Below are 18405 nucleotides of genomic sequence, written 5' to 3' on the forward strand. Positions count from 1 at the left end.
AAGGCAAACGTATTTTCAAAGGCATTTTTTTCTGGTGATATCAAGAATAATATTATTATGCTTGTTGGGTTTTTTTTGGGGCCGGCCGGCAGTAATGCTGTTTTTACCTCTGTTTGTGAGTATTTGTGTCTCTTTTTTACAAATAAAGTTTGTTTACCAGTTTTACGCTATGGGAACTTTTTTTACTTATATTCTATGAGTTGTCTGCGCATTTGAAAGCCTTTCGGGAGAAGCTCTAGTCATATTTGGTGGCGAATTTGTGACCCATCCGGCAGATTAAGTGGCATATACTGTGAGCCTGTACATGCTTCTTTCTGGTAAGCGTGCATTCATACTGGTGATCAGCACATTGTTGGTGAAGGAGGATTGCACGGTGTACCAATATTTACTGAAGGAGCCACTCTTCTCATTCAACATACCTTTGAGTGGACTGTTGCACTTTTGATTTTGGCCACTTTTTTGGTTACATTAGTGTTCCTTTATTGTGTCTCATCATTACTTATGTAATCACTGTTATATTTTAGCACCATTTATTAATTTGATTAATTATTTAAATATTTATTAGTTTAATCATTTTTTATTCCAATCACTGTCACAATTCATTTTATTTGACTGTTATATATTTATTTATTATTGCAATATTTAATTATTTTGATTCACTTATTATTCACTTATTATTTAGATATTAACATAATTGATCACTTTATTTTTATTTTTATTTCTCTCTAATTATTTATCAATTTGGATATTTTTCAGATATTTTTTCACTCTTATCATTTTTATAGTTTTTTACTAGAGTATTTATCACTTGTCCAGTGTTTGCCCTCTGTAGAATGACATCACCATCCCTTTTCCATGCATTTTTCACAGAAAAACAACCAGAGTGCAGCGCGGTGGATTCTACAAGTCAGGAGCAAACACTAACATCAGACCAAGTGCATGGTTGGTCAACCAATCTAACAAAATGGATGCTAGAAACAGATCTGACTTGGGGTGGCTTAATGAATGGTGTATTGTTTCTTTTTAGAGGAAAGAGAGTGTGGTAAGTTCACCCAGGATGTTTGTTTGGAGGCATGGGATCTGACTCCTGGACCCAGCACAGACCTCGCCATTGTGGATGTCAAATCCCCTGATGTGAGTCACACTGAGGGCCAAAGCAACCCAGAAGAGGAAGAACATATTCGGGAGCCTTTTGTTTGTGCAAGTAAGTATTGTTGGAATCTGGCTTCAAATGTGTATACATGTTGAGTGTTTAGATGTCCAAACAAAACACTTACTCCACACTTTAGCAAGGTATGTAGTGCATTAGCATTAGCATGGAGAAGCAAGAGGTGGAAGGAGCTGGCAGTGTTGCTAGGTACCCGAGTTTTGAAGACCCAGGCACCAGGGCCAAGATTACAGAGTAGTTGCAGTGTGTACATTCCTAGAAGTGTTGATGTCTGAAGGGCGAGCAGATTTGAAGCAACAATAGACTGGGTAGGTAAGTATTTCATGAATTTGACTAGTAGCCACGTGACCATCATTCCCTTAATACTTTTGACTCTTCTTACTAGGTCATGATGTTCCACGATGCACTATTGGCAGAATGAGTGCAGATATGTTGCATTGTTTAAAGAATCTGGAGCAAATCAAGGAGGCTGTCACTGCTTTACAGAGGAGAATTAGAGATGTTGTGGACATGCTTGCAAAATTTTAATTTCCTATTGCCTGTTCTGAAGTTTTTTGTTCTACTTATTGGTTCCTGTTTGCCCTTTTAATATTTACCATGTTTTTCGGACTTTGAAATGTGAAAGTTTAGGGACAGAACTCAGTGTTTCTCCACTGAACTCTTCTAGGTGCACCACCAGGTCATGTTTTCTGTATTTTCCTCAGTCTAAAAACAACTCTGCGAATTACTAACAGTGAACATGACAACATCACCTGTGCCAAATTCTATAAGTATAGAAAACATCACCTGGGTTTACATCTTGAGGAGGAGAGTTGGGAAACACTGCCCTAACTAATGTGAATTGTAAAGTTTCTGTGTGTTTAAGAATATAAAATCCAAAATCTGAAGGTGCTCCCAAATTGTGCCTTAACATTCTTATTTCCCTCATGATACCATGCCTAAAATGTGTGTATTTCCATACATCCAGTTTGCAAAAAGCCCCAAAACACACAGTGTGTCAACATGTGCTATCTACCATCACTGGGTATCAATGGACGTGTTTTGGGAGTGCAACCCCTTTCTCCTAACTATAGAAGCTCAGAGGAAGGGGTTGCACTCTTGTACCACATTCATTGATACCCCGTTATGGAAGATAGCACATGTTGACATGCTGTGTTTTTTGTGGGTGTAGAAAAAAAGATGTTTGTAACTACACACATTTGCGTCATGGGATAATTAGGTAAATTTAATTGTTATGCCTCTACATGTACATGGCTTAAAATTTTGGCTTTTAGAGGAGTGAGCTCATCCCATATGAGGAAGGCAACATCCACACAGTCTTGGGATACTAATGTCTCATTTGGCTTTCACTTTACCAAAATCAAACTTTGTAAGTTCCTGAGTTTGGGATGTGTATCAAATGTTTTTGAACATGCCTGTTTAGCCCCAAAAAAGGTGAAGTAATGCAAAACATACATGTTATACACCAAGATGTTGGTTTGTTTTAAAACGTTAAAACGCACATGTGAATGTGCTTGGAGTAGAATGTTTTTTTACTAAACAATGTGTGGCTTATTATTCCAATGCTCAATACCAGTGTATTTGTTTATGTTGTTGTAGTTACAGTGACAATGTGCTCTTAGTTGTGGCCAATTACTGCAATTTTTAGTCCTTCAAAATAATTATAAGAGTTTAAAATGTTTAATAATTTTTTTGAACTTCATGCATTAGATCCATTAAGAACAAAAACCCTGTGTGTGTAGCAGACCCACAGTACACCATAATAGTAAGCTGAAGAAGATATTGTCACCTCATGTAGCAAATAAGGTACATTTTCACTATTGGAGCAAGTGGCCAAAATAAAGCCTGTTTGTGAACATATTAGCTAAGAAACACAGACAACAGTAGTTCGAATTAAATATGAGTTTATGATGTCAAAATTATATTAGACATAATCAGCTACAATTTGATGCCATGCCACTGCCCCTCTACCCACAAAATAATCAAGGTATAAATCTCTGGCAGTTTGTGAGAGCAATCCAGCATGGCATTTTCAATAGGCACCAGCATGCCCACAGATGGCTGAGCTGCAGCCTCTTCAGCTGAGCCTGCCACTGCAGGGTCCACGTCACTTGGCAGTGAGGCAAGGTAGCTGGTATTTCTCCTTTAAAAATTATGTAAAGTAAAACAGTACAGGGCCACATGGTTGATCTTATAGAGTGCCAGGTTGATTGGGGTAAAAAACAACATGATATGATGCCAATGTCATTTTCGACCACCCTTCTGGCACGATAGAGCCTGTATTGAATATTCTCTGCTCTGTGGTGAGGTTCCTCCTAGGAATAGGCTTCATCAGATGTTCCCCCAGAGCAAAGGCCTCGTCTGCAACAAAAACAAAATTGAGGCCCTCAACATTCTCCTCAGCAGGTGGCAAGTTTAAGGCAAGTTTAAGGTGCCATTCTGGAGCCGCTTGTAGAACTCTATCTGCATAATCACTCCTCCATCAGAGTTGTGGCCGTTCTTCCCAACATCCAGATACAAAAACTCATAGTTGGCAGACACTAAAGCTAGCATGACTATGCTGCAAAAGCCCTTATAATTAAAATAATATGAGCCAGAGTTCGGTGGTGGGACAATCCGGACATGCTTGCCATTAATAGCACCACCACAGTTGGGAAAATCCCACTGATGGTGGAACTGGGCTGCAACGTCCTGCCATTGCTCTGGGTTGGATGGAAACTGTGGATTAAAAAAAGAAAACAGAAATTACTACTTCTGCACAAAACATTGCAAGCATATTTGAAACAAACATGCTTAGCCAACAAAAGGATAAAACTTAAATGAGTATTTATAGACAAAAGTGTAAGGTTAACTTATCTGATTCCTCTCCCTCTCTGGTGGCCCATTAGCAAAATTTTTAGGGTGGGTGGGAGGTAATGGGTAGATGTTTTGGACGGGTAACCCTCTCCACTTCCAGCTGTTTGCATAAATAATCTGTGATACTTTAGCCAGCCCCTCCTTACATTATTGGCAGCCCAGTGGACAGGTAAGAAGTGTCATAATCTAAAAATCTGGATACACACTGTTCAAATTGCAGCACATTTTGACATTCTGAAAATACTTATTAATATAATAGGAGACAAAAAAAATTTCGTTACAATTTGTAGGTAATCAGGCAGGCCATTTTACTACCTGACTTGGTGAATTTATACAGAAATCTAAACACAAAAGAGGGATAGCGTGTATGGGTTTTGCAAAGTCCACAGATAGAGTATTTGTATCTACTGACTAAGCATTTTTGGGGGGAGGGTTCTAAATGAATTTTGAGCCCCAAAAAATGGTCTCTTGCACTCTGCCTGAATTTGAGGACAACAATAACATTTGTACACATTTTAGGGGTTGTTTACTGTAAGCTCCAAAATGTAGCTGACAAAAAACATTGTTAAGTTTCTAGGCTAGGTGTGTATGGGCCCAGGATAGCATGCTGGGAAGGTTAGTAAAGGAAAATATGCATGTAGGCAAAAAAAAGGAGCAGGAAAAGCTTACCGCATGCATGAGGACAAAGAGGACATTCACAGCATATTACAATATGGATAATTATGTAATCAACAAATTAACGCAATACATTGGCAAACACTAATACATAGAATGTGATCTTCAAGGTAAAAACTTAAAAAATAAAATGGCTGAGCAGGTATCTGGAATAATCAGTCCTAGAGCCCGGGGGGAGATCCCAGTGGTAAACTTGAGGTCCTAGAGACTTCTCTCCGTTACCAAGTACCGCAAGGTGGCTATGAGCCTTTGCCCTGGAGTGATGGCAAGCCTCATACATGTGTCCTGTTTCTTATTATAGGAGGTCACCGATGCCAAGAGTTGGTGAAAGCAGGGGTCTGTTATCCGGAGATTCCAAAAATCATCTGGATTATTCTCCTTGAGCTCCCGCAGCAATGGCATATGACATAATTGGTCACGATTAAGCAACTCCTCCTCCTCCTGTTCCTGGACTGGACTTGGGTCAAAGCAATAACTCCAAGCCCAATAATAGCACTTTCTCTCCTCTGATTTCCCAATATGGCTGGTTGACGAATGGCCATTCAGAAAGTAACTGAAAAGCACGAACTGAAAAGCGCGAATCAATACTCACTAAACTACTACCATCAAAAAATTAGCAGAAGGAGCCCAAAGGGTCGCACTTGAGAAATTTACTTCCTCTTTGTAGTCTCGTAGTACGTCTAGTAAGTCACTACGTTCATGTTTGTTGGTCGACAATTGTGTGCCGTTCGTATGCAAGACAAAATCCAGGCACATGCCCTTTTGACAAAAGTCCCCACTCCAATTAATACCAAAGATGTTCTGTCGGGCTGAGGTCATGACTCTGTGCAGGCTAGTCAAATTCCTCCACCCCAAACTCGCTCATCCATGTTTTTGAGCACTGGTCCAAATCAATTTGGTGGAGGGGGATTATGATGTGGGGTTGTTTTTCAGGAATTGGGCTTGGCCCCTTAGTTCCAGTGAAGGGCACTCTTAAGGCGTCAACATACCAACACATTTTGAACAATTTAACTGCTTCCCAATCAGCTGCCACAGTTATACTGCAGCAGGCTGGCTCCCCTGCACGAGCCATCGTAGCTATATGTCAGCTAGCAGGGTCAGGATAGCCGATGCACGTGCACACCCGCTGCACATCAGGGTGCCGATGCTCATGGCAGATGGTCACGATGACTGCCAGCCACGAGCGATCATGAGCAGGAGACACAGAACAGGGGCGAGTGTGTGTAAACACACACTACCCTGTTCTGTTCTGACAAGAGTGGCAGATCGTGTGTTCCTATTAGCTAGGAAACACGATCTGTCACTTCCTCTATTCAGTCCCCTCCCCCTTCAGTTAGAGTCACCTCCCAGGAAATGCAGTTGACCCCTAGACCGCCCCCTATTGTTAACCCCTTCACTGCCGGTGACATTTTTACAGTAATCAATTGTAGATTGCCACCATTACTAGTAAAAATAATAATAATAAAAATGCTATAAATCTATCCCCCATTTTGTAGATGCAATAACTTTTGCGCAAACCAATCAATATACGCTTATTGTGATTTTTTTACCAAAAATATGTGAAAGAATACATATCTGCCTAAACTGAGAAAAAATTAGCTTTTTTTAAAAAAAAATGGGGATATTTATTATAGCAAAATGTACAAAATATTGTGTTTTTTTCAAAATGTACGTTCTTTTTTTTTTATATCACAAAAAATAAAAAATGGCAGAGGCAAGCAAATAACACCAAAATAAATCTCTATTTGTGGAAAAAAAAAGGATGTCAATTTTGTTTGGGTGCAATGTCGCACGACCACACAATTGTTAGTTAAAGCGATACAAAAAGTGCTCTGGTCAAGAAGGAGTTAATTCTTCCGGGGCTGAAGTGATTAATACTCCCAACTTTGTGGGAACAGTTTGGGGATGGCCCCTTCCTGTTCCAACATAACTGTGCATCAGTGCAAAAAGCAAGGTCCATAAAGACATGGATGATTTGCGCTTTTGGGGTGGAGAAATTTGACTGGCCTGCAGAGAGTCCTGACCTCAACCCAACAGAACACTTTTGGGATGAATTCGAGTAGAGAGTATGTTCCAGGCCTTCTCACCCAACATCAGTGCCTAACCTCATAAATGTGCTTCTGGAAGAATTATCAAAATCACAATCCTAAACCTTGTGAACAGCCTTCCTGAAGAGTTGAAGCTTTTATATCTACAAAGGGTGAGCATACATACTCAATTTGGAAACCCTATGGACCAAGACTGGGATGTCATTAAAGTTCTTGTGCGTGTAAAGGCAGACGTCCCAATACTTTTGGTAACATAGTGTACAGTAGTTATAATTATATCTATAATGTACTTATATATGGTTATATATATCTTTTATTTATAATGTGGTCCCTAGTAACAATAAATGATACATGGCAGATTCCAAATACATATTTATCCCCAGTGCACTTTGACTTGTCTTACATAGTACAAATTCATATTTTACATGTCATAAAAGCACACTGTAAACTGCAGATGTAGGTTGTAACAGTTGATTACAGATTCATATAAATAAACCAAGGGCAAGTTTTTTTCCACAATTCCTGCCATTATCTAGCAAGCAGCATTATTAAACATGCATGTCACACAATTACATTTTTTAAGGCATTTCACCAGCTCTAATGACCTTTTTCAAACCTACATTGTGTTAGGAGATAAGAAAGAATGGTTTATTACATCTTTGTTGAGAAAGTCCATGAAATAAAACAACGAGTTTCCTTCTAGAATGTAAAGACATCTACAGGTTGTACTGCATTCATCTCAATATATTGAAATTGACCTGAACTAGAAAAAAGTTGAGATTTGCTATTTTATAGGGAACAAAAATAAAAATCTAAAAATATTATTTGTGCCTAAGCAGTAACTGTGAATTTCTCCTAAAAAAAATCCTGACATGGGACTGAACCTAGGCTGTAGGCTAATAGTGGCATATATGCAGTGTAAGATCATCTAAGGTACTGCACTGTTAGAGCTTTTATGAAAAAAATATATATATTTTATAATTTTGAAACTATGAGGCAAAGCATGTGAACTATAACAGGCCAAAAGACAAGGGTCTTATTAACTCTTATGCCTCGTACACACGGTTGGACTCTCCGCCAACAAAAACGTGGAATTTTGTCCAAAGGGTGTTGGCTCAAACTTGTCTTGCATACACACAGTCACAGAAATGTTGGCCAACAATTACGAACATAGTGACCTACAAGACGTACTACGTGGTCTTTCAGCTCTTTAACGCCACCCTTTGGGGTCCTTCTGCTAATTTCGTGTTAGTATAAGTTTGATGAGTGTTGATTCTCGCTTTTCTTTTCACGTTTTTTCATTTTGCGCTTTTCATTTCGTGCTTTTCAGTTTGTTTCTGAAAGGCTGTTCATCAACCAGACATGTTGCGGAATTGGAAGAAATAACATGTTATTTATTATTGGCCTTGGAGTTATTGCTTCAACATTATTTTTGGTTGAATAATAATTTGATTTGGCTTATCTTATATATTTTTGGATGCATAGAATGCACTCTCTATTGGCAGATTGCATGTCTAATTTTTTTTTTTAATGCACAATAAAAAAAAATGTGGAGAATAATACTTGTGTTTCACTTCAAATGACAGTTTGGGGGTAGGCAGTTACTTTTTAAAAAAATACAATATAAAATTCACAAGGGACACCAACATAGTTGTATCTTTAATCCTATAAACTAGGGGATAACGGTGTTGTGGTAACTTGCAAAAATAAAATAAAATAATAATAATATTATTCTTGATATCACTAGAAAAAAAAAAGCCTTTGAAAATTTGTTTACAATAACTCCATCAGTATCACCAGCAAAGCAGCTTAATTATTATCCCATTAAAGAAGAAGAGAATTGTGCGATGCACTTGGAGATTTCATAATGTGCCACATCACAAATGTTAATTCTCCATTACGAACGCTAGTTTACAAGACAGACCGCTTGCTTGCGAGCATGATGGTGCAAAAACCAACTGGGTAATGAATAAAAAAAAATTTAACAATAATAAAAAAAAAATTAATCACAATAAATATGAATGGGGATAAAAGTTGGTAGAAATAAAAACAGTTCCAATTCCAATTTCAGATACACTGGCGGCTGCAACCCTGAGAGTGGAAGCACAACTCTAAAAAACAAAATAGGACAAGAACAAGGTGCGCCAGACTCAGTGCAGTATTAAAGTATTAATTTACTCATGTGCCTGATATAATTTCCTTTTTGTGAGTAGCCTTTTGGCTTGTGTTGTCTTATTAAATGAATACTTTAATAGTGTTAATAGAGTCTGGCGTAGCTTGTCCTTGTCCTACTTTGTACTTTGGCCTTTTGTCCGACGGACTTGTGTACACACGAGCAGAAAATCCGACAACGCACATTTGTTGGAGGAAAATTTGAAGACATGCTAGCCAACATTTGTTGGCAGAAAGTCTGACACACGGTCGGATTTTCCGGCAACAGCCTGACATCCAACATTTTCGGAAAATCCGATCGTGTGTTTGGGTCTTCATTCTTCATCTATTGGGACCAATTTTTAACAGCGATATCAGTGATTGCTCCTTAGTTCTTTTATCTTATCATATTCCATATATTGATAGTAGATAGGGGGCACTAGTGATTTAAAACTGATAGTTATAGACTAGTGATGTGCCATTAGCTAAATCGTAAAAAAAGAAAAACTCAAGATACTACATATAATAATAAATGTAGAAAATTGAACTGTGTGAAACATAAGTGATGACACACATAATATAAAACAACAGTGATAATATAAAAGTCCCAAATGCAAAATGCGACAGAGCCACAATTGGATGGCAGAGAAAGATGATCTTCTCAATATAAGTGGAATCTTCTATATAAAAGGTGGCTATTCCTTCACCAAGTGATCAATACACCCTACAGTGGGAGGTGAATAATCTGCTTACCAAATACCCATGACTTCTTTAATTAAAAAGAAATTCATACGAGCTTGTGCAGGATTGTGTCTGCTCACATGTGGAAACTGGATGGCAATAGGCAAGAAAGCACCTTCCCCGGATGGTTAGACATAGGACGTAGAGAAAACAATGGAAACTTACATAGCGTAATACGGTTAATACAAAGTTTAAAACAATAAAATAAAGATGAATGGCCACTTACATTGGTCGGTGCATGCCCATCACTGGGGCTGCTCGCTCATCTGGTGTGGATATATATATATACATATATATATATATATATATATATATATATATATATATTCATATATTGTCCCCCTGACATTATATGCTCTTATTCCCCTTTTATTGTATTTTTTGGAAAATTATCAACATTTTGTGTAAAATTAATTTAGTATTATTAGCTTTAATGGATCCAATACAAATCGTTTATTATTTTTAGTTTATCCCTAATAACCATTTAATGTCAATAATAATGGGTTCTAGAACACTATTATTATCATTATTATTGTATATTTTGTATATTTTATATATTCTTTATATTTTATATATATATTATATGTTTTTTATATCATTTTTTATATCAATTATGATTAATTAATCAATTTCTTATAATTGATCTTTTTTCAAACATGCCCATTACATTTTTCTAGCTCTCTTAGTAAATGTTTTCTAATAAGATTCTTAATAGAATTTTTGCTTGCTTCAACAGGCGTCATTTAATGGTTTAGATATACACTTGCACATGTTTTTTATGTGTATTTATTGTCTTTTATTGCTTCTTTATATGTTTCTATCAGTGTTGCCCATCTTTTTATAATTACTCCCCTCTCAAGTCCATTCCCTTTATAATGAGTTCACGCGATTCCTCCTAAGTCTGTTGAGAAAGGAGCGTGGCTTGCCATACTATCGCAGCGTGCAAGCTCACGAAATGCATCCATTAGTGGCGATGTCATCTCCCTGCTGCTAACCCCGCCTTGCATTCCAGGCCTCATCATGACCTTCGAGTTCCTCCATAGCAGTCGGGATACACCCGCAACGGAGGGAAACTCTAATGCCGTGTACACACGGTCGGACTTTCCGGCAGAAAGTCTGACGGAATCTTTTCATCGGATATTCCGGATATGTGTCATCTGACTTTTTTTTCCCGAAAATTCTGATGGACCTAGAAATAGATTATTTTAAATCTTTCCGACGGAATCAATTCCTATCAGGAAAATAGTTTGTCTGTATGCTGTTCCGATAGATCCAAAATGAAGCATGGGCAGCTATTGGCTACTGTCTGTTGAACTTATTTTTCTAGTCACGTCGTATGTGTTGTACATCACTGCATTTTAGACGATTGGACTTTGGTGTGATCGTGTTTAGGCAAGACTGTTTCAGCGGAACTCCATTAGAACTCGGTTGGAAAAACCGCCATGTGTACATGGCATTACAGACAGCGTCGGAGCGGTACAGATTGAGAGATCAGCCAGCTAGGAGGAGTGGCACCTGGACTTAACCATGTTGGGACTGACATGCTTGTGATTCATCACCTAAATGTGTGAGTGCATAAACTGTGTGCTCTATTAAAGTGTTACAAACGTCTACCCTAATGCTGTGTACACACGACCGGACTTTTTGACGGGCTAGGTCCGACAGTCTTCCCGACGGACTTTCGGCGGAGTTCCAGCAGACTTTCTGAATGAACGGACTTGGACACACACAATCACACCAAAGTCCGATGGATTTGAATGTGATGATGTAAGACTGAACTAGAATAAGGAAGTTCATAGCCAGTAGTCAATAGCTGCCCTAGCGTTGGTTTTTGTCCATCAGACTAGCATACACACGAACGGATTTCAAATTTAAAACATGTTCTAACTCTCCCGGATTTTTGGCAAGCAAAGGTCCAATGGAGCCCACACACGATCGAATTGTCTGACGGACTCGTTCCATCTGACCTTTGCTGTCAAAAAGTCTGGTCGTGTGTACGCGGCATTAGAGGCGCCTCTCTCTTTGTGTTTTTTTCTGCAGTTTTGGAACCCAGTTTCTGTTCCCCTATGATGGCAGCCCTAAGTGTTCTGGACAATTTTTCATAAATATCACTTTTCCACATGGATCAATGGAGACTGTGTATTTTATTGACAGATCTTGTTGCCATTGGGAGATATATGAGCTTAAGATATTGCACCTTTACTTGTATCCTTATTCTACACAGAGTGCCACACTTAGCCTGTTGGGAAATGCAAGCAGCATAACTCTATGTAATCTGTACATCTTTTTATGTTTTTTACATTGATATGAAATAAACTTTTGTATAATTTTATACGGTTGTAGTTCTTCTCTATTGGAGTTATTCATGGCAACCTTCAAATCCTTTATTTCTTTGTTCCTTTCATTTAAGTTATGATATGGATGTGGTGCCATACTTATTGAGATCTGTCTCTAAATATTAAGTGGCTTTTAAAGTGTTGCCTATAGAAAATATAGGGTACTAAAGTATGTCGCCATTTCACGGGTGGACACAAATTTGATGTTTGACATGTTGAGTATTTATTTACTGTGTATCCTAGTTTTTTATATTTTTCCAAAAATGTGGGTAGTTCATTGCATTTATTTGCCCTAAAATTCACTTTATTGTGTTTTTTTACAGAAATTTTGCATTTCCTAGACCTTTGCGGTAATTTATCAAATTAAAAAAAGTCGGTCTGGGGGCATGGCCTGTGACTGAGCCGGATGGCAGCATAATTCCAGAGCTTCGGTATCCTTGAGGACTCTGCGGCACAAAACAGCATTAAAAGACTCCAATTTTACCTGGTCCTGCTGGCGATCCGACACGGGAACACCAGGGGGGCCCACGACCACAAATGAAAAGGAGCGCCCAAGCCGCAACGGATGACGAATTTCACTCGCAGCATGGACGTAGGAAAAATGATCCTCAGGGCCGTTACCTTATCCTAGTATGTGATATTAATTTAGACATATACACAATTGTGAATGTATATGCCCCCCGAATATAGGTGCTCACAGAAGGGGCCTTCTGGTGCTCTGTGAAGACTTTAATACCACACCAGACCCAACCATTGACACTATGTCGAAAGCAAGACGTTCAACTCTACCCCTACAAGAAGCCCTTCACAAACAGGATCTAAACGATCTAAACGATGTGTGGCGGTGCTTTAATTCAGGAGAAAAATATTTCACTTTCTTCTCCGCCCCATATCGTGTATACACCAGAATTGACTTGTTTCTAGTGGACCAAAAGACTCTAGCTAGAGCTGTTTCTTCATCCATCACCAACATTACGTGGTCTGACCATGCTCCTATAACGCTATCTTTAGCCGACACTTCAACTGCTAATTCAATCTCCTTGTGGTGGGCCAACCCTTACCTTATGCAACAATCAGAACCCAAACAAATTCTCGAGGACCACATAAAATAATTCTTCTCTATTAATGATTCTTCTGTGCAAGACCAATTTCTTCTGTGGAATGCTCATAAAGCATACATAAGGGCAATTTTCATAAAACTGGGGGGCAGGGCAAAGAGGAAGCAGCAAACACGACTGTGGGAACTTATAGGCAAAATTTTTTAACTAAAATCCAAAACTAAACAACAATCCTCTCCCTCATTATCCAACAGATTAACTCAACTGAGATACAATCTTAGACTTTTCCTACTGGAGGCGTTTGAGAGAACCACCAAAACACCGAAAATTACATACTATGCCCATGCAAATAGAGCAGGGAAACTGTTCGCGCATAAGCTCAAAGGCCATAGGTATAAGACTAAAATTCCCTACAAACCCAGAACATAAACAAATTGCATCACCCGCAGGATATAGCGGATGCCTTTATCCACTACTATGGCACCCTCTATAACTTAAAATAAGATATATTTAAACGTGTCAACCCAACACTGAATTGATTAATAACTTCTTGAAGCAAATATCCCTACCAACATTGTCCCCAGAACCAGGGCTGGGACAAGGGGTGGGCAGGAGGGGAGGCTGCCCTGGGCACTGTGGTATCATGTGAGATAGGGGGGCACCACAAGGAGGCTGGGGGAGAGGGATTTGTGTTACAAACGGGAGTCTGGGGGGGCTTCAGGGAGTAAGAATTGTTCTAGGAGGGCAAATTTGGGAGGTGTGCTAGGAGTGGTGATTTGGGGGGATTTGTGTTGGGAAGAAGAGGGATGGGAGAAGAGGATTTGTGCTAGAAGGGGGGATTTTGGGGGTTTATGCTATAAAAGTAATATTTTGAGTGGCAATATTTTATTTTATTTATCGTGGGGAGGGGTGGGGGGGGGGCAATTTGGCAGGTTTGCCCTGGGCTTTGGATGGCCTTGTCCCACCACTGCCCAGAACAACTAGAGTCATTGAACTCGCCATTTATTGTCACAGAAATTCACAAAGCAATAGAAGCCCTCCCTGCAAATAAATCTCCAGGCCTAGATGGTTTCATAGGGGAATACTATCAGACATACAAACTTCTATTAACAAACTACCTAGAAAAACTATTCAATGCTGCTGCGGCCTCGTCTTCCTTTCCCCCAGAAATGCTTAATGCTCTAATAATAACTCTATCCAAGCCAGGGAAAGAACTGAACACCCCATTTCAGACCTATTTCACTTCTAAATTCCTGACCTAAATTTGTATGCTTAACCTATTGCCAAACGCCTATTAGACATACTACCCCTTCTGATACACCCAGACCAGACTGGATTTACCAAAGGAAGTCAAACCTCCAACGCTACTAGGAGGCTGACAAACATTATACATTTAGCCAAGACCCAGCGAAGGCCTTCTCTGCTGTTGGCCTTGGATGCAGAGAAGGCCTTTGATCGTGTCCATTGGGGATACCTGGCTCTAGTTCTAGAGAGGTCTGGATTTTCTGGACCCATTTTTACGGAAATAATGGCCCTTTACTTGAAACCTTCTGCTCGGGGATACACATCAGGAGTACTATCCAAACCATTTAACATCTCAAATGGAACCCGCCAAGGTTGCCCTCTCTCCCTATTCATTTTCAACTTATTAATGGAAACTCTAGCTAAATATATCAGATCCCACCGTAATATCAAAGGATTCCCAATACAAAAATCTGCTCATACTATCAGCCTCTTTGTCGATGATATTATTTTAATGCTTACAGACCCCGAGAAATCCCTGGCGTCGGTACACGCAGCATTACAAATGTTAAATAGAGTTTCCTATTATAAAGTGAAAGAAAGGAAGTCATACATATTGGGACTGGGAATAACCACTCAGCTAAGACAAAGGCTCAGTTCATGGTTTCCATACAAATGGAGTGATGACGGCATAAAATATCTGGGTATCAATCTAACAGCATCAACAGAAGCACTAGTCACAGCCAATTACATACCATTCCTCAATTCCCTTAGCTCAAAACTTCATGACATAGCCAAGATGGAACTCGTGTGGTCAGGCTGCTTAGTAGCATTCAAGATGGTGATACTACTTCAATTAATATATCTATTTAGAACCCTACCCATACCAATTCCTAATTCTTATTTTTCTAGAGTTCAATCCATGGTAAATAGGTTTCTATGGAAAGGGAAGAAGGTGAAATTAGCATTTAGGAAATCAATAACATCAACGAGGGTGGAAGGAGTGGGACATGTATTAATTAAGGACTACTATGTTGCCTCGATTCTTGCACAGCTGAGAACATGGTTCCCTAATTCACCTAGGCTGAGATGGTAAGAAATAGAGGAATCCCAAACAATAGCCTTTATAACCTTCTAATGTCAAGCAAAATTAATACAACTTGCACCACTACCCTGTCACCCTCGATGAAAGCATCACTTCAGGCATGGAAAACCCTAATAGAAACACAACATATAAACCTCCCTACAACATCACTATCACTCCCTATCACCAGTCTTCCTGAAATCATACCAGATCTCCACATTATACATTGGGTAGAAAAAGGAATAACAACCATCACAGACCTTATGGTAGGACCATCCATGAAAACGTTTCAAGCAATACAACTAGAATACAATCTGGGGGACTCTGAATATTACAAGTACCTCCAAATTATGCATTTTCTGCACACTAATACTCAAACTTCCATCCAATTACCTTGGAGAATAGCCTTGTACCTTACCAAACCCTCTACCAATATCAAACGGATATCCTTATTCTACAATACCCTGAATAACAAATGATTTTTACCAAATTCTCTAACATTAATGCCTGGGAACAAGAACTGGGCGCTTCCTACACCACAGCACAATTTCAAAAAGCACTCCAAACAACATACTCCGCAACCAAAAGTATTAATCTCTGGGAATTAACACAGAAAATACTGCTACGTAGGTACCCCATTTGGAATATCCAAATTTGACACTCATGCTTCTCCACTTTGCTGGAGGAAATGTGGTTCTATAGGTATATTATACCACATATTATTGGGCTGCCCACACATACGCACTCTTTGGAAAAAAGTATTTGAATTAATAGCACAAATACTAAAACTATGAATCCCCAAATCCCCAGGATTAGCTATTTTATCTTTAGGAATAGAATCACTCCCAAAAACCACTAGAGTAATAATGATTCGCACCCTACTGAGCACTAGACTATCGATTATGAGACACTTGAAAGACAGAGAAATGCCCACGATAAAAGAAGTAATTATAACAACCAACACATATGCCACATACAAACTAATGTTTGCCTCATCGCAGGGTAAATATCTAACAGCACACATACAATGGAAACCGTGGACTGACTAGTATCAGTTAAAAATCTCTGAATACAACTTATGATATACATTCATATAAAGCGATATACAAGATTGTGTAATTGTATGCTTTTGTTTGATCTTGTTTGATCTGGATCAATTTTCCTTATTTTTTTAATCTTATCTTCAAATTTCCTCACCTTCTTACTCAAAGCATCGACACAAACCCTAACTTTGGTACGATAATACACTCAGGGCCGGTGCTACCACTAGGCGGATTAGGCAACCGCCTAGGGCGCACTGCCGCCTAGGGTGCCCGGCTGCTGGCTATTTTACACTGTCCTCCACAGAGCCACGTCACGCAGCGCCCCCGCCCTGGCTCTCCGCTCTTATGTGTTTCCAGTCGAGTAATCCCCCCTCTCTGCTCTTCTATCAGCCATTGAGTGTCACAGGTCCAGAAACCCCAGGGCGCTCTCTAATGTGTGAAGTTGGGGAGGTGTGGGCGGCCGGGCATCCATCGCTACATGGCCATAAACAGCGAGGGGCTGGCAGAGAGCAGATAAGCCAGAGAGCCGGGGACTCGGAAGAAGAGCTCCACCGTGGCCCCGCCTCCTCCGTGACATCGCCCCCTGACCCCGCCTCCCCCAGGAGGCAAGCGCGCGCAGCGTACCCCATGCTCCCAGAGCACGGACTGCTCCAAGTTCCTCTCTGAAGCTGGATGACAGGCTCGTCGCTCACTGGGGGCACAGAGCTGTCACAGAGGACGGGCAGGAGGCGCAGGCTGCAGCGGGAGCTGCTAGAATTGGACGGATCAAAGCAGGAGACTGGCATCATGGTATACAGTAGAAGGTACTGTGTGTCACACACACCTGCAGACAGAGACTGGGACAGAGGTGGGACTACACAGGAGCAGGGCTAGTGGTCTCTCATCTCCCCTCAGCCCCCTCCCTTCTCTCTCAGTCCTCCCTCTGTTCTCTCTCAGCCCTCCCCTCTCTCTAAGCCCCCTCCCTTCTTTCTCAGCCCCCTCTCTCTCTCAGCCCCCTCTCGATCAGCCCCCCTCACTTCTCTCTCAGCCCCCCTCTCTCTAAGCCCCCCTCCCTTCTCAGCACCCCTCTCTCTAAGCCCCCTCCCCTTTCCCCTCTCAGCCCTCCCCTCCTCTCAGCCCTCCCCCTTCGATCACCCCCCCTCTCCTAGCCATCCCTATACTCTCAGCCCCACTCTCTCTAAGCCCCCCTCTTTTCTCACCCACCAGTCTCTCTCAGCCATCCTCCCTCTCTCAGCCCCCTCTCTCTAAGCCCCCTCCCTTCTCTCCTAGCCCTCCCTTTTCTCTCAGCCCCCCTCTCTCGGCCCACCCTATTCTCTCAGCCCCCTCTCTTCTCTCTCACCCCTCCCTATTCTCTCAGCCCACCTGTCTCTATCAGCCCCCCTCTCAGCCCCCACTCTCTTAACCCCCCTCTCCCTCAGCCCTCCCTCCTACCTCTCTCTCTCTCAGCACCCCTCTCTCAGCCCTCCCCCTCTCTCTTAGCCATCCCCCTCTCTCTAAGCCCCTTCCCTTCTTTCTCAGCACCCCTCTCTCTAAGCCCCCTCCCTTATCTCTCAGCCTCTCCCCTCTCAGTCCTCCCCTCCTCTCAGCCCTCCACCCTCGATCAGCCCCCCTCCCATCTCTCTCACTCATCCCCCCTCTCTTAGCCATCACTATACTCTCAGCCCCCCTCTCTCTCTCAGCCACCCCCTCTCTCTAAGCCCCCCTCTTTTCTCACCCACCAGTCTATCTCTCAGCCATCCTCCCTCTCTCAGCCCTCCCTATTCTCTCATCCCCCTCTCTCTAAGCCCCCTCCCTTCTCTCCTAGCCCTCCCTTTTCTATTAGCCCCCCTCTCTCGGCCCACCCTATTCTCTCAGCCCCCTCTCTTCTCTCTCAGCCCTCCCTATTATCTCAACCCACCTGTCTCTATCAGCCCCCCTCTCAGCCCCCACTCTCTTAACCCCCCTCTCTCAGTCCTCCCTTCTACCTCTCTCTCTCTCTCAGCCCAATTGTCACTCTCAGCCCA

The sequence above is a fragment of the Lithobates pipiens genome, unplaced genomic scaffold (genome assembly GCF_037356315.1).
Source record: "Lithobates pipiens isolate NorthernLeopardFrog02 unplaced genomic scaffold, aLitPip1_a1.2 Scaffold_13, whole genome shotgun sequence".
NCBI classification, from domain to species: Eukaryota; Metazoa; Chordata; class Amphibia; order Anura; family Ranidae; genus Lithobates; species Lithobates pipiens.